This window comes from Glycine max, chromosome 10 (assembly GCF_000004515.6).
Source record: "Glycine max cultivar Williams 82 chromosome 10, Glycine_max_v4.0, whole genome shotgun sequence".
Taxonomy (NCBI): Eukaryota; Viridiplantae; Streptophyta; class Magnoliopsida; order Fabales; family Fabaceae; genus Glycine; species Glycine max.
Genome location: NC_038246.2, coordinates 31,178,491 through 31,186,402, shown reverse-complemented (window position 1 = coordinate 31,186,402; position 7,912 = coordinate 31,178,491). Strand labels below are relative to the sequence as shown.

At 30.6% G+C, this 7,912-nt stretch overlaps 1 non-coding gene across 14 annotated transcripts in view; it reads left to right on the top strand.

Moving 5' to 3' along the window:
* The first annotated feature begins 746 nt into the window (after nucleotides 1-746).
* The window catches only part of LOC102661030 (uncharacterized), a 64,693-nt gene continuing 57,527 nt past the window's right edge, over nucleotides 747-7,912 (top strand). Inside the window, exons 1-9 of one of the 14 annotated variants that reach the window (XR_005886981.1) lie at nucleotides 749-1,020; nucleotides 1,290-2,214; nucleotides 2,353-2,450; nucleotides 2,860-2,988; nucleotides 3,195-3,314; nucleotides 3,466-3,513; nucleotides 3,691-3,817; nucleotides 3,978-4,076; nucleotides 4,354-5,080. This is a non-coding gene — a transcript (uncharacterized protein). Of the gene's footprint in view, nucleotides 1,044-1,289; nucleotides 2,451-2,859; nucleotides 2,989-3,194; nucleotides 3,514-3,690; nucleotides 3,818-3,977; nucleotides 4,077-4,353; nucleotides 5,115-7,912 lie in introns of those variants that run through there. The other 13 variants (XR_005886991.1, XR_005886985.1, XR_005886986.1 and 10 more) reach the window with 13 other exon arrangements.

Here is a 7,912-nt window from a genome sequence, read left to right as displayed (position 1 = left end):
ATTTGTGAGTACATTTGGTTTAAAATTCAAATAAAATCTCTTATATTTTTAAAGAAAATTCAAGGAGACCAATTCTTTTAATTATTTGAATCTTACTTTTTTGTCTTTGAAGAAAATATAAAATAAATAATAAAACATAATAAAAAATAACTAAAAAAATATTAAATACTCATCATATCTAATAGTAAGAGTAGTTGTATAACTCTCTTCTGATACAGATAACACGTAAAGATAACCTGGATGGGAAAGTGGAGAAGAGCGAAGAACAGAGGAGGGGCGTAAAATAGAAGGGGAGAAGAGAAAGGGAGGGAGAGAGAAGAAATACGTGAATTTAAACAAATGGTGATAAAAATACTTTAAGAAAATGGAGGAAACTGAATATTCTTTTATCCCGAATCTTCTCTGGTTTTTCCCTGATAAAAATACTTTTTTTCTAATAAATTTAATTATTCATTTAGGTCTTGTACTTACAGAAAATATTTATTTTAGTTTTTATACCTAAAAGTTACTACTATTAGTTTTTGTTCTTATACATATATTTTTAATTTTTTAACTTCTTAAAGTTCTTACATATATACTGTTTAATTCATTTTAGTGTCTCAAAGGATTAAAATAGATTAAAAAAATGTGTAAAGATTAAACAAGTAATTTGAAGATGTATAAACTAAAATGTAAAAAATATGCACGTAAATAAAACAAATTGGTAATTAAACTTAAAATTATAAACATATTAAAGGATAAAGAAGGAATTCCTGAGCTTATTATCAAAAGAGCTGAATATCTTTATCAGTCAATTTATGCTAAGGAAAAGGAATTGCTTTCTGCAAAAAAATTCCCAAACGAAAAAAAGTCTTCTACTTATATGGATGTCAATGATTTGAATGGAGCACATCTTCCTTCAAAAAGTTTCTTATCAGGAGCTAATCAAATAGAAGTTTTATGTGAGGAAGTTGAGAGTGCTATCACTGTGACCTTCGTCGGTTGTAGGTTCTTGAAGCGTCTGTGTGATGTTCAGACCAGGTAAAAAACTCTATGTTGGAGAGGTAAACATTAACTTTTAGTGTGTTTTCATAATTTGAATGAATCTACACACATCCGTATGTATAATATATTTACAATAAATACACGTTGTCATTTTTTTTCTTCTTGCTCGCTAGTCACTTCTCTCCTTCTCCTCCGTTTCCCATTTTCATTTCATCACTTACTTCGGTAATCAATATCATTCATAATCTTTGCTTTGTTTTTTTCTAATCTCTTTGCGCTAATGCATTGGACTTTGAAATTCGTAGGAAGGATAATGTTTGGCTTTATTGAGAGAAATTATGCTATGACAGCACCATGGGCCACAATGGCGTGGATATATGGCAGAATTTTGGCTTTCCACTCTGTTCCACCGTCCACCATTGATAACACTATGGTTTAGAGACATTATAGGAATCATAAACATCTTGTCTGAGATTTTGGTGCATGAAGAACAACATCGGATTAGTTGGCATGAGTTATTCATGATAAATAGTTGTGTTTAACCTTGAGTTCATTCTAGCTACATCTTGCTTGCTTTACCTGTTATTGCGATAAAATGTGAGCAGCTACATTATTGTGTCTATTTAGAAACTTTGCTAACTCATTCAATATGCAAGAATCATGATTAGGAAGTTAAGATATGATTATCATATGAGTATTGAAATAGGTTGAATGTGAATTGTATACTTGGATGCATATCTATTAATACTAGTGTTAGATGTCAAGTTAAACACATTGTGGAGTTGTCATTCCGAATTCAGAAAAAAATAGCTCTAATTTGTTTGATTTGATATTTTGTAGACGTGGTGAAATCCTAATGATGTAAACATCTATTATTTTGCGGTATGTCATCTAAGTTGTGAAACTTGTTGATGGACAGAATAAATGCACATGTAAAAAATGAATCGAGTTATACGGAAAAGAAGTTTTCAAGGGGGAGTAGTAAGGCCACATAAGCCTGCCTGCCATCCACACCAGAATAAATGAAGTTTTCCGAAAAAACCTGATAGTGGAGGAAGACCTCCTAAGGATAAGAGACATAGGATTAAAGAGAGAGTCAAATAAGAATCTTTAGTGTATAATCCAGCATAATCTCGAACGTTATCAGTTCCGGTACGTAGACCAAAGCCCAAAGTACCAAATAATGGTTTAGAATATAAAAACCTTCCTCACATATTGGGGTGGAAAGGGGTAGGTCCATCTACTTTTTCGCATCTAGTTAAATTGCAAAATTAGTCATTCTTGGTTTTTGTTGTTGTGATTATAAACCATGAGACCTTTAGCGAGAATTTTCATTCTCACTCTTGTTTCCTTTCCAAATTATGGCAGAGGTTGCAGATGTGCAGAAAGCTTTCAACTGTCCAACTAACTGAAAGACTTGACTATTCTAATTTGCCTGGCCTGAATCCCAACATGAAAAATGGAAGGTGAGTTTGTATGAAATTCATGTTATTAGTTTATGTGCGTTCTCTTCATTTTTGTAATAAAAAATATTAAAACATTAATTGCGGTTTTCTTTTTAAAACATTTACCTACAGATTTATTAGGACTTTATAGTTTACAAGTTTACTTTCAAACTGTTACCATTCTTTATTTTGCACTTTTATTCTATTCTCGATATAAAGGATTTATTTTCCCCTGCATAAATTGCAATACAGGTAAGTTTTTTTCTGTTCAAATACAAACTCACAACTAATGGACCAAAGTCAACAAGAATGCTATTCAAGATTTAAGATTGTATATAATTCATAACCCTTTATTCTTAACCATTTACATTGGCTATTGTTCAATAAACTTGCACATAAATACTTGAATTCCCTTATTCTCTATTTCTAGGGATGGTATTATTGTGAGAAAGTTGATGGAGGAATCAATTTTCATGTGTGTAGTCTAAAGGTAGGAACACTTAACTGGGAAATGTTGCAATTCAAGCCAAAATTTCCACGTCAAGTATTGCTTTGCAGAGTAAGTAATAGTTATATCATTCATTGAGAGCTTTGTCACTGGTGCTCTTGTAAATTTAGTTGGAAGAGAGCATGGTTACGCATTGTCAATAAAATTTGGTTTGTTTGTTAGCTGGTTCACTAGCATTCTATTTCTACCTTTCATGAAGTAAATTTTTCTTTCTTTCTCGGTATCATTTATTTATTTATTTTTAAATTTTTGCTCAGGTTGGGGAATTTTATGAAGCTTGGGGAATAAATGTATGTATTCTTGTTGAATATGAGGTTTTAAATCCTTTTGGAGGTCTGCAATCAGATAGTATCCCGAGAGCTGGTTGTCCTGTTGTGGTATTTTTATTTTTGTCGGCAAACTTTTATATTGATGCTGCCATTTGTTTTGGTTATTTTCTTTTCTCATGAAATTTAATTTTTATATTGATAATTGTGAATGAACGTCTTATATGTATAATAATCACTTTCTTCCTTTCTTTGGTCAAAGAATCTTCGACAAACTTTAGATGATCGGACACAAAGCGGTTATTCAGTGGTGAGTATAACAATTAATCAATGCTCTACCATTTTTTTATGTTGTTTAAATTTTTATCCCTCCATGACTGAACTTATGCTCTCTTTTGTTGTCCATCTGTTTGTAGCATTCTTCAAAATGAAACCCAAAGTGACTAATCCCTATTTACTCACATATGTTGTTTGTAAATTCTCATAGTGCCTGCCATCTTACCAGTCTATGAGTACATGCTGCTAATAAATTTTGGTCTCAACACTGCATTGTGGAGGAGGCAGGCTCAGGGCCCAACTCAAGCTCGATCCAGGAAACGTCTCTTTATATCTGGGTATGTACAACATTTTCTATATGTCAATGGCCTCTGTTTGGGGGTGTGTCATCAATTGATAGAGCTTGTTGTGGTTATCAGTGAGGAAAAGAAACTTGTCTTTTTTGCTAATGTTTGTTTTATTTGTGAGTTGAAAGTTGATGATTTGTGGATTTAATAGATTAAAAGAAGGAAGGGGCATATGGACAGAGGTTAAGGCATCATCCATAACAAACAGAAATCCAACTTGAAATTGAAAATAAGCAATACGGTTATTGGAGTAAGTATTACAACTTCTATAACTGTGAACTACAGTGTTTGAATATAGCTTCTCTACAGTTATTGCTTAGCTGTAATTGAGTCAACTTACCTACCTTACATAGTTGGGTTTTGTATGGATGAGATCAATTTTATGAAATAATAAAATGTCATTTTCAGAATTCTTCTTTCACTTTCTCTAATTTTTCTTGAGCTTTCAAGTTGGTTGTTATAATTATGATAATAATATATTGGTTGACTTAAAGGCACAGTTAATCATGGTCTGTTGTTTCAACCAGCAAATTCAGCTCTGCCCCTTGTTCTCCAGGCCTACTGTGATGTTGATTAGGCATTTAACCTGAGATGTTGGAATCTTCACATATGTGTCCTGCGTATTTCTTGGTCCTAACCTAGTCTCTTGGTGGTCTAAGAAACAAACCTTGGTGGCCCAATGGAGCACGGAGGTAAAGCATTTCTGTTTGACACGCAACAGAAAAAGTATTATGGCTGCAGTCTCTTTTCACAGAACTTGGGGTTGAATTTACTACACCCACTATCCTATGTGCCAATCTCAGTACTGTGTCACCAGCTCGTAATCCCTTTCTTCATGTTAGAACAAAGCATGTGGGACTTGTCCTATTATTTGTAAGGAAGGTGAACAACCAAAGCTTTCATCTCTATTATGTTTCTGCTCTACACAAATGTACTCACATTCTAATTGAACCAAAGCTGTCACACCTCCATTTTAGAGAACTTCAACAAAAACTCAGTTTTTTTTGTTTTTATCAATTCTCGGATCAGCCCCTCTTGAGTTTGAGGGGGAGTATTGGAGTGATGTCACATTACTGCTGTTACTCTGTCAGTATTTTACAACTTTAACCTAGGGTGTTTAGTTGTGACTTCTCTATAATTTCTACTGTTAGGTGCAATTACTTTAGATTTGTCTAAGTTATTGTAACTATATACATTTAGGTTTTGTATAGATCAATTTTTTGAAATTGTGAAATTACATTTTCAGATCTATAGTTTCAGCTCTCTATCTAAATTCTTCTTTCTTTGATTTTTCTCACACTTTCTACAATTTTTACTCTGCTGTTTTGTACTCTTTTAATGTTCACTTAACTGCAAATTTAGTCCCCCTATTTGTTTCAAATTTTGAATTTTGTCCCCCTATAATTTATTTCACTTATTGAGTCCCCCATTTTTTGGAGTCCCTTATTTCAATCCCCAAGTCCGAAATTGGATGTTGACTATTACTTGTGAACGTGGACCGCCACGTGTCGCGCTTTGATTGAACGACATTTTGGTGCACACTTTTAACCATTTGTGGTAATTACCTCAACCCTCATTGGTAATTACCTCGGACAAGTTGTTTGTCCTTTAGCTTATCCTTCATCCTGGAACCCGAAACCATGAAATCCCAAAATTCATAGCACGAACCCGAAGTGAATCCTTAAAGAGTGAGACTCGTGAGGTGTTAGAGTCATTGTTAACCACTACTAGAAAAATGCAATTTAGCAACCGAAAATTTTCGGTCTCTGTTAGCGACCGAATTAGCGACTACACATTTAACGTTGCAATTCACGACTGAATTTGCAACCGAAATTGGTCATCATGTTTAACTTGGGTCAGCGATTGAATTAGTGATCGAAATGAAAGGTCGCTGAAAACTTCGGTGGCTATTTCGGTTGCTAAATATGTTAAAAAACAAAATTACTTTAGCCACCGAAGTAGCGACCGATATGTAATTGAAGATAACAACCGAAGATGTTTCGGTCGCTTAATGAAGATTATAGAGACCGAAACGAATTCAATCGTTATGCGTATTTCTATTTTGAGATTAGCGACCGAATTAGCGACTAAAATTTCTTTATTCTATATAAGTGAAGTAAAAAAATATTGTATTTATTATAAATATATAATATACTTAAATATATTTTATACTAGAAAAATATTGAAATTAGTATATTAGCAATATTTTTCAATTAAGAAATTAATATTTACATTATTTGATTAAGATAAATAAGGCATGCTTATCATTAGTCTTTTAATTTGTGCTTTTTACAAAATAAATATTTAAAAATGATAATAAATACCCTTTATAGACTGAAAATATATGATAATGAAAATTTATAAAATTAGGTAATTCAAAATATAAGATATAAGTGTAACACGAGAATTATTCAATAAGTTTAAATATTACATAAGTAAAATTTGTACATTGATGAAGACCCAATTTGACTTTAGTACAACATGTGTATTGAGCAAGACCCAATAAGATGCAATGCGTAACATATGTATTCACTAAAATCCCAAATTTACTTTGATTTAAGGCTTAATTGCAAAATATGTCCCCCTATTTTACCTATAATTTCACCAAATTAGTCCTCCTATTTTTAATTCCCATTTGAGTTACTGATTTTAATTAGGGGTGGATAAACAGACTCGGGTTCATGAATCAGATAGCAAGGTCTGTGGTTTGCGCAAGCCACAAACCATTTTTTTTTTTATAAAATCCATGGCTATGCAAGATTTTGGGTCCGTCCAACATAATCCGCAAGCTGTGTGGGTTTGGACGACGGGATTCATGGGTTGACCTGCAAACTCACAACTACTAACCAAGGCCAACTCAAACTAAATTAATCCTAAAAGCCTAATCCAAAATTTCTTTTGATTTATGTTGAAAATTGATTTGGTTGTATTAAAATTTTTGTAATTGAGTATTTGTTAGAGATTTATTAATATTTTTTTAAAATATATATATAATTGAATGTAATTGACTTTTTTTAAGAGAAAAAAAACTATATTTATTTTCAAATTTAAGTGTTTCTTTAAAAACTAGGTCTGCGAGATGGGTGTGGACTAATGTATTAAGTTTGTGTAAGAGTGCGGGACAGAGTGGTCCGTTTGCTACCATTGTGGGCTTATGCCGGACGAGACGGCCTGCTTACCCACACCTTTGATGGTTAAATTTCAAACATTGATTATAATAAAAAGTTGACTAACATTTTCTTAAAAAAAATAAAAACTTTAAAAATGTTTGAGGAAGGACGAGAACAACCATGATGTTTAGAATGAGAAACACACTCTTTTATGACGACATATAAGTGATCATTTGAATATTTGATACAAAATATGATATTAATATAAATTTTATGCAAAAATAGTTCAAATTCAATTTTTGTATTTATTATATTTTTATAATCTTATATATTATCTTTCAAAATATAACATATAAGATTAAATTCTATTTTCACATAAATAAGAATATGTATATTTATATAAGTTTTTTTTATATATATTATATTTATCTTTTAAAATAATATTTCTGATTTAGTGACAACATTTTTTTATCTATATTAAGAAATTCATGTTATTTATTGTAATATAAATAAAAATAATGTCAATAAATTACACAAATCAATATTTTAAAAATAGAAAATAATCTCATTTTATTTAAGTACATTTATTTGCAATATAATTTAATTCTTTTAAAAATAACCACTTGATTACATAAAGTTAAATATAAATAAAAAAATATTGTTCTAATAAATAATAAAAATAACTTAATCTTAATATATGTAAAAAATACTATTCACATAAATTAGAATAGGTATATTTATATAAGTTTTTTTATTTTATATATTATATTTATCTTTTAAAACAATGTTTCTGATTTAGTGACAACATTTTTTATCTATATATAGAAATTCATGTTATTTATTGTAACATAGACAAAAATAGTGTTAGTAAATTACATAAATAAATATTTTAAAATTAAAAATATTCTCATTTTATTTAAGTACGTTTATTTACTATATAATTTAATTCTTTTATAAAATAACAACTTGATTACAT